The sequence below is a fragment of the Diabrotica virgifera genome, chromosome 3 (assembly GCF_917563875.1).
Source record: "Diabrotica virgifera virgifera chromosome 3, PGI_DIABVI_V3a".
NCBI lineage: Eukaryota > Metazoa > Arthropoda > Insecta > Coleoptera > Chrysomelidae > Diabrotica > Diabrotica virgifera.
The window spans coordinates 113,043,885-113,055,419 of record NC_065445.1 but is presented as its reverse complement, the minus strand read 5'-3'; positions in this window follow the sequence as shown (position 1 = coordinate 113,055,419).

Sequence of the window (11,535 nt, the reverse complement as noted above, 5' to 3'; positions counted from 1 at the left end):
TATTTCTTTCTGTTGGTAAAAAATATAAATGGAATTATTTCGTAGTCATAAAATATTTATTTGCAAGATTTGTAACTGTTACCAATGGTAACAGTGGTTACATGGACGCTTCGCCACTGCTGGGAAGACCACGAAAACGATGGAACGACAAGGTATGGGAGACACATTGAAAAAACAGGCAGTCATGTCTATACGAAGAGGACAAGACCTAGCTTCCGAAGATTATATTTTCTATATCTTCTATCAATCTAATTCTAGAAAAAATTAGAATGAATATAACACCAAAACATTTTCTACAGGAAATCACCGAGGAAAAATTCAATGTAGAGTCACTGTGGAACAACTCTACAAGAGAAATGTACCAAAGGAGGCTAGCACAGAAGATACAGCTGAAACAAATAGACGACATCGAAGATACAAACGCGAGCTGGGAGAAAATTAAAAACAACATTGAAGAGGCAGCAACAGAAGCTCTAGGAAAACGCAAAGTCATACTGAACAAAAGAAACAACAACAATACACCATGGTTCAGAAAAGAATTAAAAGAGAAACGAGAGGTCTACACGAAGTAAGTATAAAACATCAAATACTCTAGAATCCAGAGACAACTATAGAAGAATACGAAATGAAACAAAGCAGTTGGTAAGAAGAACAAAAAATGAACACTGGAAGTAAAGATAGCCATAAATTCAGTCAAAAATAGAAAGTCACCAGGACCACACGGAATAACCAACGAGCTTCTAAAATACGGAGGAGAAAGTATAACACTAGAGATGATAAAACTTATACAAAAACTAATATTGCACTGCAAGATACCAGACGCATGGAGAAACAGCATGATACCAATGTTCAAGAAAGGAGAGAAAGAAGACCCCAACAATTATAGAGGTATAAATCTACTGAACACCGCACTTAAGCTAACCACAAAAGTCCTAACCAACAAAATCAATAAACTAACAACTTTATTACTTTATCAGATGAACAACAAGTATTCAGATCCGGAAGATCCTGCGTAGACGCCGTATTTGTACTGAGACAAATCACAGAAAAGGCCATTGAGTACAATAAACCAGCATATTTATGTTTTATAGACCCGACAAAGCTTTTCGATCGCATTCAAGTCGAAGACGTCTTACACCTACCTACTGTACAGAAGAAACACCAATCAATATTACACAAACCATCGAAAACATCTACTTCCATAATCGAATACAGGCAAAGATAAATGGAAAACTAACACAATTTATACTAGTACAAAGCGGAGTCAGACAAGGCGACTCGTTAAGCCCACTGCTCTTTAATACAATAATGGACGAAATAATAGAAGCACTAAGTACGTAAAGGTCAGGGTTACACAATGGAGAACAAAGAAATCCAAATATTATGTAATACAGACGATGCCGCATTAATCGCCGAGACATAAGACGATCTCCAAAGATTAGCACACATCTTCAATACAACAGCCAAGAAATACAATATGATAATATCAGCAGAAAAAAAACAAATGTATGACAAGATCTAAATACCCACTATGATGTAAAATCGAAATTTGATGGGAAAATAATAAAGCAGGAAGCAAGGTTTAGATATCTAGGAATTGATATAACTAGTTACGGAGATGTTGAAGAAGAAGTACGACAACAAAGCTTAAAAGTAAGTAGAGAAGCGAAAACATAAGAAGAGCATGCAATGTAGAAGACATAAATGGATGGGTGACAAAACGCAAACAGGAGTGGAATGAACACATTAGTAGAATGGCATAGGATAGGATAATACGAATAGCACGAGATAAGTCACCATTCACCAAATGGACGAAGAAGTATTGGCAGACCAAGAAAAAGATGGTGCGATAATTTAAACAATTTTAGGAGGCTAATATTGAAGAAGAAACAGGCTTAAAGCCTACATACAAGAAAGAAGAAGCAGAAGAATCTAATTTGGTCTACGTCATAGAAGCCTTCCTTCAGGTGTTTGCTGATATACTCTATTTACACAGTCTTTCTATTTACACATCTCATAGCTCTTTTCAATTACGCTACAGACTCGACTCTTCTTGACTCGACAGAATGTCTTCGTTAGTCACTCCGGTCCAATAAAGCACCAGTAATTAAGCTAATTGACTACCGATGCACAAGGTTAATTTACAATACATACAAGAACATATCCCAATCAGCAGAGGAGTCCGACAGGGCGATACCTTATCGTCTAAACTGTTTACCGCAGTACTAGGATATGCTTGTAAAAAAGCTTAACTGGAAATAGAGAGACCTGAACATTGACGGTAGAAGATTAACAAATTTGAAATTCGCAGACGACATAGTTTTGTTCCCTGACAACCTCAAGGAGATATGTACAATGCTACATGAACTTCAGTTAGTGTGTGCCAGTGTGGGTCTTAAAATAAACATCTCCAAAACAAAATTCATGACAAACCTAGTACCTAGCGGAAATATCAATATTGGAGACAACGAAGTAAAGCTGGTGGAAAAATACATATACCTTGGACACGAAATAAAGATCACAAGAGACAACCAAACCTGCGAACTACGAAGAAGAATAAACCTAGCATGAGCAGCCTATGGAAAACTCAAAGACATCTTTAAAAGCGATATACCAATTTCTTTAAAACGTAAAACATTTGACCAATGTGTGTTACCTGTGATGATCTATGGTGCCGAAACTTTGACATTGACAAAAACAACTTCTAAAATGCTGAAAATAGCTCAGAGGAAAATGGAAAGGTCAATGCTGAGTATATCGCTTCGTGACCGAGTTAGAAATGAAGACTTAAAGAAGAAGAATATGAGTTACCGATGTAATTTACCAAATTGTCACACTGAAATGGAACTGGGCCGGACACGTCGAACAAAGCCATCTTCAGCTTTGTAACCCTAAAGCGCTCAGCAATATATAATTTTACAGCTAAGGTACATAAGGAATGGTGTATTGGTTGAAAACCCAATACATCAAAGTTAATATGGGTCTACAACAGGTTCTACGATGCAGTGCACTGCATCATGGTATCATCTTGTACATTTGGTAGAATACGTTCAGTAAAACCAAGAAGTAGAGGGATAATTCTACGACACCTACAAAGCTAGAAAGGCGGTTAGGCTTAGGCTGAAAGAAATAGATTAAATAATCTGTAGGTGGATACTGCATGCTGAATTGCCTGTTCATGGTTTTTAAGACGTTTCACTCTACAAGTAATGCACTTAGCAATTAATATTATCAATACGTGTCAATACCTTGTAGGTTGTACATACTTATTGGTTGTATTTTGACGTAAAAATATGAAAATTTTAGATGAGATTATATTTATGGTAATACCTCATTTAAGATCGCGTAAAATGTTTTCAACGATATCTATACAATTTTGAATTTCGGCAAAAATCCTCATATTTCAATAAAACAATTGGCACATTTTACATTCTAAACAATGAAACTTAAATTAAAGAAAAAGACTAAGTTTTCACTCTAATGGCATATAACATATCCCACCAGAATGAAAACAATGGGAACCTTCTCTGGTTACACCTCCGAGGCTTCTACAATTTGCAAGCCATACGGATGCTGAGACTAAGAAGATGAGGGAATTCTACAATTTACAATTCACGTCACATCTGCTCAGCGCGGTAAAGTTCCAACGAGACTGGTTCCCTTCATATTCCACACAGAGTAAATGTAAATCAAAAATGAATAACCATTTTCAATTTCGTTGCAAAACGAAAATACAGCCGAACCATATTCCAGTCCAATCAGAGAGTGCTGCAAGCACCTCTACCAGTTTCGAAACTTATTAGTCTCTCATCAGGAGGCACATATGCTGCTCTCCCTGATCCAACCAAAACAAACCCCAGCGTGCAGTCCCGAATTGCAACGAACGAAATGGCATAGATGCCCTAGCGGCAACTGCTAGCAAAATACTAAGTTTTCACTCTAATGGCATATAACATATCCCACCAGAATGAAAACAATGGGAACCTTCTCTGGTTACACCTCCGAGGCTTCTACAATTTGCAAGCCATACGGATGCTGAGACTAAGGAAGATGAGGGAATTCTACAATTTACAATTCACGTCACATCTGCTCAGCGCGGTAAAGTTCCAACGAGACTGGTTCCCTTCATACTCCACACAGAGTAAATGTAAATCAAAAATGAATAACCATTTTCAATTTCGTTGCAAAACGAAAATACAGCCGAACCATATTCCAGTCCAATCAGAGAGTGCTGCAAGCACCTCTACCGGTTTCGAAACTTATTAGTCTCTCATCAGGAGGCACATATGCTGCTCTCCCTGATCCAACCAAAACAAACCCCAGCGTGCAGTCCCGAATTGCAACGAACGAAATGGCATAGATGCCCTAGCGGCAACTGCTAGCAAAAGACTAAGTTTTCACTCTAATGGCATATAACATATCCCACCAGAATGAAAACAATGGGAACCTTCTCTGGTTACACCTCCGAGGCTTCTACAATTTGCAAGCCATACGGATGCTGAGACTAAGGAAGATGAGGGAATTCTACAATTTACAATTCACGTCACATCTGCTCGGCGCGGTAAAGTTCCAACGAGACTGGTTCCCTTCATACTCCACACAGAGTAAATGTAAATCAAAAATGAATAACCATTTTCAATTTCGTTGCAAAACGAAAATACAGGCGAACCATATTCCAGTCCAATCAGAGAGTGCTGCAAGCACCTCTACCGGTTTCGAAACTTATTAGTCTCTCATCAGGAGGCACATATGCTGCTCTCCCTGATCCAACCAAAACAAACCCCAGCGTGCAGTCCCGAATTGCAACGAACGAAATGGCATAGATGCCCTAGCGGCAACTGCTAGCAAAAGACTAAGTTTTCACTCTAATGGCATATAACATATCCCACCAGAATGAAAACAATGGGAACCTTCTCTGGTTACACCTCCGAGGCTTCTACAATTTGCAAGCCCATTGCAAAGCTTCCCATTGTTTTCATTCTGGTGGGATATGTTATATGCCATTAGAGTGAAAACTTAGTCTTTTGCTAGCAGTTGCCGCTAGGGCATCTATGCCATTTCGTTCGTTGCAATTCGGGACTGCACGCTGGGGTTTGTTTTGGTTGGATCAGGGAGAGCAGCATATGTGCCTCCTGATGAGAGACTAATAAGTTTCGAAACCGGTAGAGGTGCTTGCAGCACTCTCTGATTGGACTGGAATATGGTTCGGCTGTATTTTCGTTTTGCAACGAAATTGAAAATGGTTATTCATTTTTGATTTACATTTACTCTGTGTGGAGTATGAAGGGAACCAGTCTCGTTGGAACTTTACCGCGCTGAGCAGATGTGACGTGAATTGTAAATTGTAGAATTCCCTCATCTTCCTTAGTCTCAGCATCCGTATGGCTTGCAAATTGTAGAAGCCTCGGAGGTGTAACCAGAGAAGGTTCCCATTGTTTTCATTCTGGTGGGATATGTTATATGCCATTAGAGTGAAAACTTAGTCTTTTGCTAGCAGTTGCCGCTAGGGCATCTATGCCATTTCGTTCGTTGCAATTCGGGACTGCACGCTGGGGTTTGTTTTGGTTGGATCAGGGAGAGCAGCATATGTGCCTCCTGATGAGAGACTAATAAGTTTCGAAACCGGTAGAGGTGCTTGCAGCACTCTCTGATTGGACTGGAATATGGTTCGGCTGTATTTTCGTTTTGCAACGAAATTGAAAATGGTTATTCATTTTTGATTTACATTTACTCTGTGTGGAGTATGAAGGGAACCAGTCTCGTTGGAACTTTACCGCGCTGAGCAGATGTGACGTGAATTGTAAATTGTAGAATTCCCTCATCTTCCTTAGTCTCAGCATCCGTATGGCTTGCAAATTGTAGAAGCCTCGGAGGTGTAACCAGAGAAGGTTCCCATTGTTTTCATTCTGGTGGGATATGTTATATGCCATTAGAGTGAAAACTTAGTCTTTTGCTAGCAGTTGCCGCTAGGGCATCTGTGCCATTTCGTTCGTTGCAATTCGGGACTGCACGCTGGGGTTTGTTTTGGTTGGATCAGGGAGAGCAGCATATGTGCCTCCTGATGAGAGACTAATAAGTTTCGAAACCGGTAGAGGTGCTTGCAGCACTCTCTGATTGGACTGGAATATGGTTCGGCTGTATTTTCGTTTTGCAACGAAATTGAAAATGGTTATTCATTTTTGATTTACATTTACTCTGTGTGGAGTATGAAGGGAACCAGTCTCGTTGGAACTTTACCGCGCTGAGCAGATGTGACGTGAATTGTAAATTGTAGAATTCCCTCATCTTCCTTAGTCTCAGCATCCGTATGGCTTGCAAATTGTAGAAGCCTCGGAGGTGTAACCAGAGAAGGTTCCCATTGTTTTCATTCTGGTGGGATATGTTATATGCCATTAGAGTGAAAACTTAGTCTTTTGCTAGCAGTTGCCGCTAGGGCATCTATGCCATTTCGTTCGTTGCAATTCGGGACTGCACGCTGGGGTTTGTTTTGGTTGGATCAGGGAGAGCAGCATATGTGCCTCCTGATGAGAGACTAATAAGTTTCGAAACCGGTAGAGGTGCTTGCAGCACTCTCTGATTGGACTGGAATATGGTTCGGCTGTATTTTCGTTTTGCAACGAAATTGAAAATGGTTATTCATTTTTAAATTAAAGAGTTTTTGGGAAAGTAGGTAAATTATGATACTCGTTCACAGTTATTGATGGAATTCAGTGAGGTAATCATTAAAAATGGCAGGCAGAGATTAATATGGTAATACCTTATTTAAAATCGCTTAAAATTTTTTCAACATCTATACAATTTTGAATTTCGGCAAAAAACCTGATAACATTTCAATAAAAACAATTGGCACATTTTACATTCCAAGCAATAAAATTTAAATTAATAATTTTTGGCTATCTAAATTATGATACCCGTTTGCAGTTTTTGATAGAATTTGGTGAGGTAATCATTGAAAATGGCAGACAAGCGCAATTTTGCAACACAATTTTAATTTTTTTTTTAATGACATAGATATCTATTAATCATTCAGCCAGTCGCAATCATATTATAGTGTAGTGTGTGTTGAGTAAATGTCTTTTTACTTAATAAAGTCAACTTCATTATCTTTACAAAGAGACGCTAATTGTATGCGAACGTCTGCGGTCCCTCAGGTGAGTACCGATCCCAGAAGGATATAAATTATTTTGATTTATTAAATTTTTAATAAAGAAAAATTTCCTACCCAACTAGTATTCGAACTCATAACCCTTATGTCCAAAGTAATTTTAAATTCGATAACAAAAATTTTGGTAATGAATGTTTGAATACTAAAACTACTTTAATCATAACCATAACTTTGTGAGTGTAATGGTAATGCTGATAGTCCCCAGTACACTGTTCTTTTTTGAAAACGATTATAAAAAGTCTTAAAATGGTTTTAACTGCTTCGTTTGAGCTAGACTACCACTTTCTGAAAATTTTTAGAGTACAGGTTGGATGTTTTTCCGCACGCACAACACCTAAACCTGTAGCTCTAGCGCGGTTATGTTTTGTTATTGCAAAACTGTAATTTTTAATTTTAATCAAAAGAGTATAATTAAAATTAAAATGAAATAGCGTCCATCCAGAACTCTCAAAATTTCATAACTCGCTCAATGGAAGCAGTTAAAACCATGTTTAAGACTTTTGTAATCATTTTTAAAAAGGATGATGTACTGGAGACTGTGATAGGTACTAATTATTGAATATTTAGACGTATAATTAATAATGATGATGCAATTTCACGAAATATTTGGCGAAATAACAAATACCATGTTTTCCCCAAAATCAAAACTGCTTTATATGGTTCTCGATGAAATCATAAAATAAACCAAACCGGTCGGGAATAAATTTTTAAAAAGAAGGAAAAGAAACATTTAGTATGCAATGGATAATTCGGCATAAATGTGTTTACAGTTACGTTCTTTACCCGTGCGTCATTAATACCTGGCGAGATAAAGCACATACTTTTTATCTAGCATCATTGTCTTCCACGCATGAAACTAAAGACAAACCAGATACCGCCTGTTATTAAGTAAAGACACATGTTACTTTTATAAACGTTCTAGACTCAGTGCATCGAAAAGAGATATGTACAAAAAATACGCTTGGGGACGTTTTCAGATTTTAAGTATAAGTTGTGACGATTCTGATTTGTTTACTTGTCACTGTCAGTTTGTTGGATTTTTTGCTGTTTTTTGTCCTGTTTTTGCATTTAGAAGTTATTTATAGTAACAAACTGAAATTAGTTTAACAAACAAACAGAAGTTAGTAACAAACAGTTGTTTTCACAACCAATTTTATACTGGAGTTTGAAATTTTATGGTAAGTGTATTTTATTTTTCCATTAATTTACATAAGTACAAAGTTAACCTCATTCACAGTTAAAGAATGGTTTTGTTTAAGTTTCCGTAAAAGTGAAATAAATAACAAAATGAAAATATTTTATTTCCAAATATTTATAATATAATAAATATTTAATATCACTAATGATATTAATGTAGTTTTCGTTATTACCTATTATGCGACTATTCGCTCCGTGCGTGACCATGGTGGGAATCATAGACATATTAAGGCATACTGAGCAAAAAAGCGTAACGCGGAAGCAGTAGATCGGTGGTCTATCTATATCTATCTCTTTGAACCAAGCGACCCCACGCATGTGACAGACAAAGATGGCTAGACCACTCAATTCTTAATATTGGCTTTACACCTCGATGCACAGAGCGGCCCATACCTTGCATAATTGACTAGTTTTTATATCTATGCATATGGACGCAGCGTCCATACCGGCGAAATATGACAATTTTGGCGATTCTTTGTCATATCAGTGTCATTGTTGTTTGCATAACAAATTTTATCAAAAATGGTAAATAAATGTTGCGTAAGTAATTATGCTAATAATAGCCAAAAAATAAGTGTAATTTCTATGGATCTCCAATTATGACAAATAAATTTAGTGCATTCTTTCACGGTTTTGCTCTAAATTTTAAAGAACCGCTTGGATTGACATGAAATTCGGCATACGTATAGCTTACATGTCAAAGAAAAAAAGTGATATTGTGCAGATGTGTGCTTTTTCCCTGGGGGTGACTTTCACCCCCTCTTGGGGGTGAAAAATATATGTCCAAAATAAGTCCGGAAATGGGTAAATTGACTAATTTTAAGTAACTTTTGTTCTATAGAGCTTTTTCGCCAAGTCGACACTTTTTGAGTTATTTGCGAGTGAATATGTTCATTTTTCAACAAAATAACCACATTTTTAGACGGTTTTTCGCAAATAACTCAAAAAGTAAGTATTTTGTCGAAAAAAACATTCTTAGCAAAAATATAGCCTATAAAATAGTAAAAGAACTGGCGTACGCGTTAGGTCTCTGGATCTCGTAGAACCATAGTTATAGCCAATGAAAAATAGATTCATATTCACCAAATTTCAAATAGAATATTTCGACGTGAAATATCCAAAAAATTAAGCACTTTTTGGGGAAAACCCTTTATAACTTTTTTAAAGTGTTTAAAAAAATCTTTATTTCTGTTTTTACAAAAAGTTTCTAGTATTAAATGTAAGCAAGTTACGCTCAAAATAAAGTTGGTTCCTTTTGTTTTTGGCAAAAAAAATTCGGGAAGACCACCCCCTAATTAGCAACTTAATTGAAATTAATCGTTACCGCTCCACAAATTATTTTACTTATGTTGTATTTATATGATGTGTAAGTTTCATCGATTCAAAGTGCTTATTTTTGAAAGAATTTGGTTTCAAAGTAAAATTTTTAAAAATTTTAATTTTGAAAAATATGCTTTTTTTCAAAATAACTTAAAAATTGTTAGAGATACCAAAAATCTCGAAAAACAAAAAAAGTCAGCATTGCTTTTCTGAATATCATGTATTTTTTTGTTTTTCTGTTAGACAAAAATTGATTAAGATTTGGTGTTTCTAAATTTGCATACATTCGTGATCAGTGACTCGTTCAACCCCTTTTAACTACATCCCTTTCAATAATAAGGACTTTGAACCGATGAAACTTACAGATCATATAAACAATACATACACGAGTCAAGAAACTTATGAAGTCGTAACGATTAAGTTCATTTAAGATACTAATTAGGGGGTGATTTTCTCGATTTTTTTACCAAAACAAAAAGGGACTAACTTTATTTTGAGCGTAACTTGTTTACTTTTGATGCTAAACATTTTTTTTTATAAAACAAAAATAAAGCTTTTTTTAAACACTTTAAATAAGTTGTAATAAGTTTTCCCCGAAATGTGCTTCATTTCTGGTTATTTCACGTTAAAGTATTCCATCTGGAATTTGACGAATATGAACCTATTTTTCATTAGCTATAACTCTGCTTCTACTAGGTATAGAGGCGTGATATATACACCATTTTTTTAAATTTTTTACAGGCTATATTTTTTCTAACAATGTTTTTTCGACAAAATACTTACTATTTGAGTTATTTGCGAAAAACCGTCTGAAAGCGTGGTTATTTTGTTGAAAAATGAACATATTTACCTCCAAATAACTCGAAAAGTATTGACTTAGTGAAAAAACTCTATAGAACAAAAGTTACTTAAAATTAGCCAGTTTATCCATTTCCTGACTTACTTTGGACGAATATTTTTTCACCTCCAAGAGGGGGTGAAAACCACCCCCAGGGCAAAAGCACATATCGGCACAATATCACTTTTTTTCTTTGACTTGTTAGCTATGTGTATGCCAAATGTCATGTCAATCCAAGCGGTTCTTTAAAATTCAGAGGTTTTGCAATATTTTACCGTTAAAGAACGGACTAATTAGAGAAAATATTTAAACTAGGAGGAAAAAGCTCAAAAGAGAGGTTCACACCAAATAATGTCACTATAAACATCACCAGATTCATCTTCTTTTTTGGTTACAATGTTGATGGTAATGCAGTCATCAGTATCGGACAACTTATAAGGCTAATAACAATTTGCTTAAGAGCTTTAAAAACCAAAAATCAAAAAATTAAAGAAATAACATAGAAATCACAAAAAGTTGCCGGTGTAATTAATTAACCTAAGAAATTGAAAAGTCAACAGGGTCAAAATTTTATAAATGTTACTGTCAAAATTTCATAATTTAGTGGAGTAAACTTACCTGTGGTTGCACCAATTACAAACAAGCATTATAGCGCGGTAAATTTGAGTTACTCCCCCTAGTTTAAAAAGGAGGATACATTTGTCCCTTTTTTTCGTTTGGGGTTGAAAAGATAAATTGTAATGAATCTTTAGAAACACATTTTTTACATAAATTGTAAAAATATCGTCTAAAAACTTATTAATAATTTGCAACTTCACAATAAATTATGTATGTATCATATTACATTTACATAACTTCAAATTGTTGTCGCCAAAAATTTCAGGTGACGACGCTAGGTGTCGCGTCAGTCATGCTCGGAGCGAATATAATAATAATAATAATAATTTATTCAACAATAATAGGTACAATCTTTTTAGATATTTACAGCTAAAGTAAATAAATTAACCTGAAGGTC